This window comes from Theropithecus gelada, chromosome 3 (genome assembly GCF_003255815.1).
Source record: "Theropithecus gelada isolate Dixy chromosome 3, Tgel_1.0, whole genome shotgun sequence".
Lineage (NCBI taxonomy): Eukaryota > Metazoa > Chordata > Mammalia > Primates > Cercopithecidae > Theropithecus > Theropithecus gelada.
The window spans coordinates 11,219,266-11,232,594 of record NC_037670.1 but is presented as its reverse complement, the minus strand read 5'-3'; the positions used below and the strand labels follow the sequence as shown (position 1 = coordinate 11,232,594).

The 13,329-nt window shown below is 50.4% G+C and overlaps 1 protein-coding gene across 8 annotated transcripts in view; it reads left to right on the top strand.

Moving 5' to 3' along the window:
* Positions 1–13,329, top strand: part of CUX1 (cut like homeobox 1) — a 472,214-nt gene that overhangs the window by 169,267 nt on the left and 289,618 nt on the right. The window lies entirely within an intron of this gene.

The window sequence follows — 13,329 nt, the reverse complement described above, 5'->3', positions numbered from 1 at the left end:
ACTGGGCCTCCTGAATTTCCTCATCTGCAAAACAGGGACAGTTTTTTAATTTCTTTTTTTTTTTTTTTTGGTTTGAGATGGAGTCTTGCTCTGTTGCCCAGGCTGGAGTACTGTGGCACGATCTCAGCTTACTGCAACCTCTGCCTCCCGGGCTCAGGTGATTCTCATGCCTCAGCCTCCTGAATAGCTGGGATTACAGGCGCAGACCACCATGCCCGGCTAATTTTTGTATTTTTAGTAGAGATGAGGTTTCACCATGTTGGTTAGGCTGTTCTCAAACTCCTGGCCTGAAACGATTTGCCTGCCTTGGCCTCTCAAAGTGCTGGGATTACAGGTGTGAGCCACCGTGCCTGGCCAACAGGGACAGTTTTAATCCCCTTTCTGGGTGGTGTCAGGACACCCACAGAGGTGTGGGTCTAAGCGCTTTGTGAATATCCATGTCCTGTTCCTAAGGAAAGCACTAGTCATTCATTCATTCACACAACAGTTACTGACAGCCCACCTCAACTGGCAGGAATGTTATACAGCCACTGTAATGTAAAATCACCAGTGCTGTTTAGAAGGGTGGAGATGTTTATGTCATTGGCTGTGTGGCCAAAAGAAAAAGTTCTGCTGGGGATGTGGGATGGGCATATACGTGTTTGAATATAAGGTCTTTCTTTAATGCTGTTATATTTGGTCTCCATCAAATAATTATTCTGTGGGTGACAACCTCTTAGAAAAAGAAAGAGAAAAGCAGCTATTTGCATAAACCTCAGGCCATGTGTGGTCTCCTGCCCCAGGAACCTTCTCTCACACTCATCCCATCCTCCCGCCAGTGGTTCCTCCCTCGATGGCATGAGGTGGTTCGGTTTTTTCCCTCTGTGTCCACCCTGGGGTGTCCTGGACCCGTGGTCACTGACTGCAGTGAACAATTATGTGTGCATCTGTTAGTTCATTTGCATTGCTATAAAGAAATACCCGAGGCTGAGTAATTTATAAAGAAAAGAGGTTTACTTGGCCCAAGGTTCTGCAGGTTGTACAAGAAGCATGACCCGAGCATCTGCTGCTGGTGAGGCCTCAGGAAGCTTCCAATCATAATGGAAGGCAAAGAGGACTTGACATATCACATGGGGAGAGAGAGAGAGAGTGAGAAGGGGGAGGTCCCAGACTCTTGTAAACAACCAGGTCTCACAAGAACTCAGAGCAAGAACTCACTCATTACCAGGAGGCGGGTACCAAGCCATTCATGAGCCATCTGCCCTCATGGCCCAAACACCTCCCACCAGGCCCCAGCTCCAACACTGGGGATCACATTTCAACATGAAATTTGGAGGGGACACTAGCCATAGCCAGGTGTCGTGGCATGTGCCTGTAATCTCAGTTACTCAGGAAGCTGAGGCAGGAAAATCGCTTGAACCTGGCAGGCAGAGGTTGCAGTGAGCTGAGATCATGCCACTGCACTCCAGTCTGGTGACAGAGCAAGACTCTGTCTCAAAAAAAAAAAAATATATATATATATATATATTAGAGAGAGAGAGAGGAGGGGACAGATGTCCAAAGTGCATCAGTGTCCATCATGGCTTCATGGCTTTTAGACTGTCAGGCGTTGAATATGGGCCTGTGTTTTCTTTCTCTTTATCTCCTTATTGTTGAACACATGGGTGTGCCTCCTATGGATGGGACCAGTGGCTGATTCACCTTTCCAAACCTGCGTCCTGATGATCTGTAAAGTGTACCCACCCTGTAAGATTGTCGTGGGACAACGTATATAAAAACCTCGATATACAGCCTAGTACACAAAGGACGGTGTAAATATTCTCTTCCGTGCTTCGTAGATTTCATTTTTGAACGCTCAGATTGTTCTCTGGCAAAAATAAATAAATAAATAAATAAATAAAATAAATGCTTGCAGTGAGAATCTGCCCTGCACTCTCAGGCGAGCTGTTGGGTGCAAGTCCTGCAGGACTGAGCTCTGAAGGCCACGCACTCCCTGGGTTACGCTTGCACTATGGTATCCATCCTGGCACAAGCGCAGATGGGCAGTTGGGAGGGGACATCAGCCTGGGAAAACTAGATGTCAGTGAAAAATGCTGGAGGTGGCTGGCGTTCGCAAAACCCAGTCGTAAAAAACAGTGCGTTCTCGGTACAAAATGAGCACTGTTAAAAATAAACCACGCAAGAAGAAATATATTTGAATACGAGGCACGGCAAACAGTTTTGCAAGGTATTAAGATCACATTAATCTTAATTTTATTATATATTAAAGTTTCTAACTTTTCAAATAATGCAGTTTTCGTTGTTTTAAAACGTCTGAGAATTATAGAGCTATTTGGTGTGGCTGTCAGGCAAGGACTCCTGCCATTTATTGGGGCCCTGGTTTTATTTAATAGCCAGATGAATGGAATAGTTAATAAAAGAAATATTGCTTTATTCCCTGACATTTATGTCCTTGGTTTCCAATAAAGAATTGAAATTATGAATAGTTGATGGTTTAAATTGATGTTTTATGTTGAACGCTAGCTATAATTTGCCCTCTGAGGATTGTAATACCGAGAAACAGATGGTTTCACAGTAACAAATTGCTATGTGTATACACTCTATAGTCTTGGCTTTCAGATACTTTCACCTTCGGTTCTGAGCTGCTCTGCAGATGGAGGCGGGGGGCGGGCGGGGGCGAGATCAGCTCTGGTGGAAGGGGTTTCCTGCCTGGTGGGGGAGACACAGACAGGCCCAGGGGGTTCAGGGAAATGTAGCTGGCCTGAGATGTGGCCAGCACCTGCACTGGGCTTTGGTGTCAGTACCTGGGGCCAAGAGGGGCATTCTGTCCAAGATCACGGTGGCAGCTGCAAGGGTAGTGCCTGCAGGACTGCTGTGCATGTGGCCATTCGACACCGTGCCGTGCTGCAAACTCCACATCTTCCTAGAACAACCAGGAAAATGCTGTGGAGACTAGCTGCCAGATTTTGCAGTTGCCCTGCGGTGGAGAGGTCAAGAGCCTGGACTCCGGAGCCAGGTGGCTCGGCCACTTTGGGGGAAGTTTCCCGAATTCCCACATCTCAGTTTCCTCATCTGTAAAACGTGCATAAGAGCAAAAGCCACTGCCCTGTTCTGAGGATTCACAGAGACCATCCCTCTAACACAACCCTGAGCCCGGTGCCGGGTACGGCGTCAGTGCCTGCCAGGTAATGGTGTAACGAAAATTACAAAGCAGATTGATGTGGTGTGATTCCTGACGTTACAAAAGCTTCCTTGTTTTTCAGAGGGAGTTCCCACAGGGGTTCTTTAGACAGGCAGTGCGTTAAGGTTGCAGAAATTTACTTTCCAAAACGTTTTAAAGGAACGCAGCTTCAGTGGCAGCAAGGTACCTGAAACAGGAACCCTTCCAGAATGTCTCTGTTTTGTTGGCCTTTGAGACCTGCCACTCCTGACTGTGGGGACCTGGGCTGCCCCAGATCCGCCTGTCAGAAGCCTAGAGTTGTTAAGCTGATGAAATTTAACACCAATGCGAAGAGCCCCTCACAGACAATTCAAGAACACTTACAGATAGAAACTGGGCCTGGTTTTAAGGTGTCATTTAGCACAAGTGTTAACAACAAGAGATGGAACGAGGCACTGGGGTCAGATCCTCATATTTTTGTCAACTTTCATCGGTCAGATCAGTAGTTCTGTCTTCTCTAAGAGGAGTGTGGAATTTAGTGGTTTTCCTGCTTTGGGCTGTGACCCAGGAGCTTGTTTTCAAGATGTATTTATTTAGAATACAAGGCTCTTTTCCATAAGGAAAGGAAACGTTACAGAAGTGAGCTCTTGGTTAATTGAATAAGAAACCTGTTCGTCTCATGACTCACTTAAGAGAGAGCTGGCAGCCCTTCCTGAATGCCTATTACAGGCGGCACTGTGTCCTTTTACTTAACCTCCCAAGGAGGATGAGGGTTGCAGGCTCCCCAGGCCCATCGCTGTGTTGATGAGTGACAGAGCCTCTGTAAAGGAGTGGGGATGAGCTCTGAGCCCTTTTCCCGTGGGCTGCGCTGCCTGGAAGCAGGCCCTGCCTCGGCTTGGCTTCCAGCTCTCGCACAGAGCCGAGTGTTAACTGGTGGTAGTTTGGAGATGAGAGGAAATGGGCTGTAAGGACCATTACGTCCAGGACCTACCAGAGCAGTCTTTCTTCTCTGTAATGTGAGACTGTAGAGCTCTAGAATGTTCTTCTCCAACTCCCAGCAGATGCTGTCAGAGCCCTAGGGGCAGGGTCCTTCAGTGGCTCCCTGTGGCCTGAAGGACAAGCCAGCTCCTGCCCTGGAAGCTGTGGGGACGTGGTCCTAGCCTGTGCTCCTGCCTCGCTGACCTCCCTGGAATGCCGGGGCCACCTCGCTGGGTTCCTCCTGTGTCCCAGTCTGCCCCCACCACCCCTGTCCCACCGTGCTTCCTCCCTCCCTGTGCCTCGGCTCAGGCCCTGCCACCCGGTGCTCTGACCTCGTCCGTCTTGGAATGAGGCGCCTGCGTGGGTAGCCTGTGGGTGGAGTTGTGATCATCTGTTTGCTTTCGGTCCACTCCACCGCATCCCGACACAGTGCCCAGCACACAGTAGGCATCAATGAATGAATGTGGGACAAATGCTTGCACAGAAGTCTTTGCATGAGCCACGACTGTAAACAGAGGTGCTCCTCTCGTCCTAACGTGGAACTCCCCAAGCTGTGGGAAAGGGTGCCTATGGACCGCTGCTCACTCGTGGCTCAGATACTTCCACAGTAATTTATTGGCGACAGTGACTCATAGCTTCCATAGGTTCAAGCAGAAGAAACGGCGAGTCCTGGAGCACTGCTTGTTTTGAAGTCTGTTTCAGATTAGGGTCATGTTTCAAAGTTTTTGAATTTCTTTTTTATTCAGAAGACATTTGATGAGTTGACTATTGGGGGGATGTTGACCCCGGTGACTCCGCGGGACAGGGGAGACCCCTGGGCTCCCTTATAAGCTTGCTGACTCACCACCTGTTCTCTGTCTTCTACATTAGAAGCAAGGGCAGGGACGCTGCCTTTCCCGGCCGCTGCGGTGTCCTAGCGCAGGGCACGTGCCCGAGGACCCTTGGTGATTGGAGGGAGGGGTGCACCAGGGACATCAGAGTGCTGGTCTTACAGGAAATGGCAAATGAATGGAATGGTTCTGACTCCATATTACTCCTTATGCAGATGCAAAATAAACGCACATAATTTTTCATCCCGGAAAGAAGTCTAAACGAACTCTTGACAAAAACAGCCAAGTTCAGAGAAGCTGACCGTGTTGGTGTAAGAAGCTGTTTTCAGGCCGGGCACAGTGGCTCACGCCTGTAATCTCAGCACTTTGGGAGGCCGAAGTGGGTGGATCACTTGAGGTCAGGAGTTCGAGACCAGACTGACCAACATGGGGAAACCTCGTCTCTACTAAAAATAGAAAAATTAGCCAGGCGTGGTGGCACAGGCCTGTAATCCCGGCTACTTGGGAGACTGAGGCAGGAGAATCGCTTGAAGCCGGGTTGAACCCGGGAGGCAGAGGTTGCAGCGAGCCGAGATCACACCACTGCACTTCAGCCTGGGCAACAGAGCGAGACTCTGTTTAAAAAAAAAAAAAAAAAGAAGCTGTTCTCCCTGAGTCAGCCCCGGTGTCTGATAAGTGTCTGCAGCTGACAGCTCGGAGCTTCTGTCAACCCACTTTGGAGGCTGGGGTGGGAGGCAAGAAACCCAGACATAACTCCTCCTGGCTGCAAAACCTCCAGGTTTGATTGCAGCACCCACTCCATGGTGAGTCTTAACTCTTCTGAAAACTCTTCATGGACTGCAGGCCTCGCAGGGGCTTCCGTGCCAGCTTTTCCTCGTCACCTCCTGCTGCAGATCTGTGCCCCCAGGCTCTCCTGTGTGTCTGCCTGCTCCTCCTCTCCCTCCAGGTCCAATTCCACAGCCCTGGGTTGCCTTCCCACCTCTGTCTTCCCTAGGGTGTGTCCTGGCCTTTCCTGCCACCATTGTCCTCAGGGATCTTCCAGCTTTCCAGGCATTTGGAAAGAGGCCTCCATACCTTCATATGGCCTCCCAGGTTCCCTGTGACAGGGTCCTGCGTCGGGATACCGGGGGCTGGGTGCAGTGGCTCATACCTGTTATCTCAGCACTTTGGGAGGCCAAGGCAGGAGGATTACTTGAGGCCAGGAGTTCGAGCCAGCCTCGGCAGCATAGTGAGTTTCCATCTCTACAAAAAATAAAATTTAGCCAAGTGTGGTGGCGTGCACCTTCGGTCCCAGCTACTCGGAAGGCCAAGGCAGGAGGATTGCTTCAGCCCTGGAGGTTGAGGCTGCAGTGAGCTATAATCGTGCCATTCCAGTCTGGGAGACAGGGTGAGATCCTGTCTCAAATTAATAATAATAATTATTATTATTGTTACTATTGTCAGGGAAGGACACTTAGATCCCCTACTGGAATCTAGGCTTCCTCATTCCGTCAGATTCTGCTCCTCCTCCAAGGCTGGGCTCAGGAGCCTGCCCCTCTGTGAGCCTCCCAGCCCTCAGCCCCCTTCCTTCCTGTTCCTGCAGCACTAACGTCACCTCGTCCTGCCCGACTGTGTAGCGTGCAGGCCTCCATCTTTCACCCGACTGCAGAACCTCAGGTGGTATCTGGTTCCACGTGTCCCCACTGGCACCTCGCCTGGGACATTGTCTGCGCCGACCAGTGATAACAATCGAAATAGCAAGCGTGGCTGACCGTGTGCCGAGGTTCGGCGCATGGCATTGGCCAGCCGTGATTTCATCTCAGCCTCTAGCATCCCGCTGGGGTAAGTTAATAATCCCTGGATTTCTCAGATGGGAAATGTTAGGAACGTCTCTAAGCCCCCATGGAAGGTCCCCGAGCCCAAATTCGAACCCACGTGGAGCGTTCCGTTGCTTCACTGTGCTCTGGTGTGAATTTTAACATAAGGTCCTGGCATTTAAGAGCTGGAAGGCACCACAGAGGTGGAGAGCTCAGCTCTGTCATTGGATAGAAGCTGAGACCAGTGAGGTTCTCACTGGGGCTTTTGCAGGGAGTTTAGGGGAATTTTGAAGGCAGTACAGGTGTTCTGACCCCAATACCGTCTCCTCCAGCTGGACCACACACTTGTTTCCTGCTTCTACCCCCATCCTTCCCACCCCTTGGATTCTGGGTGTACAGAGGGGTGGGCATGTGCTGAGGTCAGCCTTGGGTTAGCCTTGTGGACAACGTGGGCCTGGAGCAGGAACCTGCCTGATAGGAGACACTCCAAGTCTGTCCGTACATGCTCGGTGTGGGCATCGCTTGCACGCAGGTGCAACTTTTCTCTGGGAAACCACTTGAAATGAATTGATAGCCTCACCGCGGTGGAGACATGGCTTGACTGCGGAGAGACTCCATTGTAGAGAAATATTTGAGTAAAAGGTTTCATGTTAGAATAGCATCTGCATGCAAATAAGAGGCAATGGGCAGGTGCGGTGGTTCACACCTGTAATCCCAGCTACTTGAGAGGCAGAGGCGAGAGGATCTCTTGAGCCCAGGAGTTTGAGACTGGCCTGGGCAACATGGTAAGACCCCATCTCTTAAGAAGAAAATAAAAAGTTTAAATTAGCTGGGCATGGTAGTCCCCATAGACGAAGCTACTCAGGAAGCTGAGGGGAGAGGATCGCTTGAGCCCAGGAGTTCAAGGCAGTAGTGAGCTATGATTGTGCCACTGCATTCCAGTCTGGGCAACAGAGCCAGACCTTATCTCTCTCTTTTTTTTTTTGAGATGGAATCTCGTCCAGGCTGGAGTGCAGTGGCAAGATTTTCGTTCACTGCAACCTCTGCCTCCCGGGTTCAAGCGATTCTCCTGCCTTAGCCTCCCAAGTAGCTGGGATTATAAGTGCCCACCACCACGCCTGGCTAATTTCTGTATTTTTAGTAGAGACGGGGTTTCACCATGGTGGCCAGACTGGTCATGAACTCCTGACCTCAAGTGACGCTCCCACCTCGGCCTCCCAAAGTGCTGGGATTACAGGTGTGAGCCACCGTGCCCAGCCCAGACCCCATCTCTTTAAAACAAAAAAGTACATGGGATAAATGGGGAAAATGCTCTTGAGACAAGACCAAAACATACAGTGGCTGCTAAATGTCAGTGCCACGAGCCCAGGATTCTCCTACATCCCCTTCCATGGTCAAGGAGGACCGTTGGGCTGTGTGTCTTCTGTGATTCTCCCCTGGTTCTGAGCCCTTTGCACTTGCACCTCACAGCGCCGCTCAGGTCCCTGGGGGTAAAGTGCAGAGGGAAATGGTGGCCGCTTGTAGTCTGATTGGATAAAAGCCACGGGAGGGTTTATGAAATTCTCTTTTCCTCTCGAATATGTATTTCCGCATCTTTACGGAGCCTCATCAATGCTTTTTTAAACCTCCCCTGGGATTTGAACCAGCGCCCATAGATACAGGTGGCTTGTCAGGTCAGCCAGGTGCTGCTACTGAGGCAGCATCTGTCCCTAGCCCCGCAGCCACAGGTTCAGAAGGGAAACGCTTCTCCCGGGTGCCTTATGAGACCCAGTACTTCTAGTTTCACTTCATTAAAAACACCGTACAAAAGAAAAAGGCTGTCAAAACACAAGCAGCGTTTGAAACGAAACTTTGTAGGTCCCCTTGTACCACCACCGTCGTGGGCAGCATAGCGGATGAGTTCTGGGACACCAGCTAAAATGTGTGCAAGAGAAGCCAGGGTGCGTGGCAGACGTGTGTGTCTTTATGGGATTCAAGTCATGTCTCTGTTTTGTTGACCTGATAGAATTCATAGCCATCTAGCCTATGTATTGGATTTTTATTTTTGTGATGTCTGCTGCTTTTTAAAAATATCAGTTGGGGCCGGGCGCGGTGGCTCATGCCTGTAATCCCAGCACTTTGGGTAACTGAGGCGGGTGGATCCCTTGAGGTCAGGAGTTCGAGACCTACCTGGCCAACATGGCCAAACCCTGTCTCTACTAAAAATACAAAAATTAGCTGGGCGTGGTGGTGCACACCTGTGATCCCAGCTACTCAGGAGGCTGAGGCAGGAGAATCACTTGAACCCAGGAGGCAGAGGTTGCAGTGAGCTGAGATCACGCCATTGCACTCCAGCCTGGGCGACAGAGTGAGACTCTATCTCAAAAAAAAAAAAAAAAATCAGTTAGTAGCCAAGCACCATGCACACACCTGTAGTCCCAGCCACTTGCGAGGCTGGATGATCACTTGAGTTCAGGAGTTCAAGACCAGCCTGGGCAACATAGCAAGACCTCATCTCTACAAAAAATAAAAAATTAGCAGGGCATGGTGGCACATGCCTGGAGTCCTAGCTCCTTGGGAGGCAGAAGGATCTCTTGAGCCCAGGAGTTCAAGACCAACCTGGGCAACATAGTGAGATTCCATCTCAAAAATATATATCAGTAGGTTAATCCAAACTTTGTTACATGGGCCAAGTGGCCAAAGTCACATCTTAGAGTTGTGGACTGTGTAATCAGGTAAGTGTGGCTACAGTCACAGAAAGTTAGGGTAGAAAGAGGCTTGGAGGAGGGTGCACTTCTTCTAGCCAGAGCTTTCCTACTGAGCTCCTTTAAAGCTCAGGGGAAAGTGGGACGGGGTTGGGGAGCGACCTAAAACCCATCCCGTCCCATCTTCAGCCAGAGCCACCCTGTTTTTACCTGCTCAGCAGTATCGTGCATCCATGTCACATTTTATTTGAAAATGGTCTTCTGCAGTTAAAACTATGAAAAGTTGAAAGTGGCCAACTTAAACTGCACTGTTTCTTTTTTGATTGAGGAGACTGGTGTACATAGAAGGGAGGTGTCAGCTAACGAGACTGTGACCTCACCACAGATGCCCGCCTGTGGCTGATGGAGCTCCCAAGGCCTGGGCCACACCCTATGTGCCCTGTGCCCAGCAAGTTGTGGAGGGGAGGGGTCAGTATCTGTTTGTAAGATAAAGAAAAACATGCTTCCCAATCGGCCATACTACCCAGAGGGCGATACAGATTTAGATCTTATTTCAGTTTGGCTAGAGAAGCTCAGGTACCAGTGAGCAGAAGTCTGGCCATTGTGGTGGCTTCCGGAAGATGATGTGCCATACTGTTAGCAGGGGTGCAATTTGAGATGTGAGACCACCAGAGCTTTGATTCCCCCCGCCCCCCCGCACCCCCCCTCCTCCGCCTTGTATTATTTGGAGTGTTTTTGTTGTTGTTGATGGTAATTACCTACTATTAGAAAACAATCTAGTTCCATTTCCAATAGGGAATAGTACGTCTGTGACACTTACAGTCTCCAGACCTGGGGAGCCCCTGGCCACCCCGAGGGGGCCCTGGTCACTCTGCTGTTGGTCATGCCTAGCTCTGGGTGGCCGGCTAGGTGGCCTGGGTGGGAAGGTCCACTCTTTGCCTTTATGAAAAGAAGGGCTTGGGCCAGGCGTGGTGGTTCATGCCTGTGATCCCAGCACTTTGAGAGGCCAAGGCGGGAGGATCACCTTAGGTCAGGAGTTCAAGACCAGCCTGACCAACATGGCGAAACCCCATCTCTACTAAAAAATACAAAAGTTAGCCGAGTGTGTGGTCGGCACCTGTGATCCTAGCTACTCGGGAGACTGAGGCAGGAGAATGCTTGAACCCAGGAGGCGGAGCTTGCAGTGAGCTGAGATCGCACCACTGCACTCCAGCCTGGGTGACAGAGCGAGACTCCATCTCAAAAATAAATAAATAAATAAATAAGATAACAAGGTGCTCTAGAGACGGCCACAGGCCTGCGGCAGCTGCACCGTCAGGGAAATGGAGTCAGAGAGAGCTTCAGCTGCTCTGATGGGGAATGAGGGTGTGCAGGATCCTCTGGAGGTGGCTCAGGCCTCCCAGGGGAGCACTTACTTTTCATTTCATAGTATGCCAGAGCTGCTAATGCAGGAATAAAGCAAAGGGCTTGCCACTCCGTGCGATGGCCATTTTTTCATTCATTCATTTATTCGTCCTTCCTCTACACATGTATGGCATATTAACAAAAGCACCTCCATGGCCTAGCCATGTGGCCCCCATGGGTTTCTTAGCCTCTCTGAGCAGGTTGGACAGGGCTGCCTTTTCTTCTTCCTAGCTCTGACTTCTTTCCAGCCTCTTCCCTCTAACATCAGCCTTCATCCCTGCACTGCGCCTCCCAGTGCAGACTGGGACATCCTCAGGCCGTGTTTGAGCCACCCCTTCATCCTCTGTGCTTTTCCCTGGCATCTTGGACTCCCCTCTCCCCTTCATGGTGCTCCTAGGCCATTCCCAGCTCTCCTGTTACGCTCTCTGTGCTCCCAGCCCCGAACCCATCCAGCTCTATATCCACCTGCCCGGCTGCCTTTCATCCCAGAACCCATCTGTCTCCACATGTTCAGGCTTCCCGCCCCCTAACCCCGGTGGTGGCCGCAGTGCCCAGTGGGGCACCCCAGCCAATCCCAAGGGTAGCCACATGGAGCCCTTCCTCCATCTCCCTCCCCTCATCCACACATTACCAAGTCTTGCCAATTTCATCTCCTGAGGACCTCAGCTTCCGTCATTCTCTCCCCATTATACCCCAGTTGCCACCGTTATTTCTCTCCTAGACCTTGGCTGGCATTACTTGGACATTCATTTCTTTGGAACCTCTTGGCCAGCCTTGCACACCTTTAACTAGACTAAGAAGATTTGAGGCCAGGGGTGGTGGCTCATGCCTCTAATCCCCAGCACTTTGGGAGGCCGAGGTGGGCAGATCACCTGAGTGAGGTTAGGAGTTTGAAACCTACCTGGGCAACATGGTAAAATCTCGTCTCTACTAAAAATACAAAAATTAGCCAGGTGTGGTGGCACATGCCTGTAATCCCTGCTACTTGGGAGGCTGAGGCAGGAGAAACGCTTGAACCCAGGAGGTGGAGGCCGCAGTGAGCCAAGATCACACCACTGCACTCCAGCCTGGGTGACAGAGCGAGACTCCATCTCAAACAACAGCAGCAAAAAAGAAGATTTGAGCTCCCTTCCGAGATCCATGCCACTGGACCTGGGCTGAAGGCTTCTACTCCCTCCGTCGTCACCTTCAGGAACCCGCTTGTTACTTCCCTCCCAAGAATGTTCCGGAAGGTCTTGGTTTAATTTCTGGAGGGCATTCAAGAACTCACAGTCATCTCATGTGTCTAGAAGAGAAACATTAAGGCCAGGCACAGTGGCTTATGTCTGTAATCCCAGCACTTTGGAAGGCTAAAGCAGGAGGATCACTTGAGCCTAGGAGTTCAAGACCAGCCTGGGCAACATAGCAAGATCTCATCTCTACAAAAAAAAAAAAAAAAAATTAGCCAGGCATGGTGGCACATGCCATTAGTGTCAACTACTTAGAAGGCTGAGACGGGAGGATCATTTGATCCCAGGAAGTCAAGGTGCAGTGAGCTGCGATCGTGCCATTGCACTCCAGCCTGGGTTTCAAGAACAAGACCCTGTCTCAAAATTTAAAAAGGGAGAAACAGAAGCATGGCGGCTCAGAAACCTGGCCGGGGGTGATTGTGGGGAACTGCTGCTGACGGGCTCTTGGGCACACCCCCCACTCCAGCCATTTTGCCTGGATGCCTTAGGAACACTCCTCATACCCTCCTGAGAGTCCCCTCCAGGCTTCTGTGGCTCACTTATCCCTGCCACGTGGACTCCAGAAAGCATTCTCGGTGGAAACCCACAGAAACTGTTCCCAGGCACAAAGCACGCCAGGTGCATCCTATTCTTTCTGTCATTTAAAAAAGTGAATGTGTCTCAATCCGTCCATATAAAACAGTACCCTCTCACCCTGCGTGGTTTAAGTTCTGGTCTGTCTTACGCCTTTGGATTCAATGACCTTCATCAAATCTCTGCAAGGCAAGGGCCATTTACAGTAAACATGGTGGGAGCTTCACTTAGCAATGTACTTGGGAAATAAATTCTGGTCACAAAATGGAGAAGCAAATGCAGCAAATAATCCCACAGACCATTGTAAAATGTCTTTTAGACGGTAGTTGTCAAAGATTAGAGTTACTCGTCCAAAACTGTTTGGAATTTCCTAACTTGTTGGAAGTGTCCAAACATCGGCTGGCCCATGTACCACCATAGGGGCGTCCGCTCAGCACCCTGGTGAGTGGAGAGTTGTGTGTATGGGGACTTAGCAGAGTGGTAGGCAGTTTGCAGGAAACTTGCCAACGCTTATTAATATATACCAAAAAGATGCAGGATTCGCTGCAGTGGCTCACGACGGTTCTTCCAGCACTTAGGGAAGCCAAGGTGGGTGGATCACCTGAGGTCAGGGATCCGAGACCAGCCTGGGTCAAGATGGAGAAACTCCGTCTCTCCTAAAAATACAAAAATTAGCCGGGCGTGGTGGCGCACACT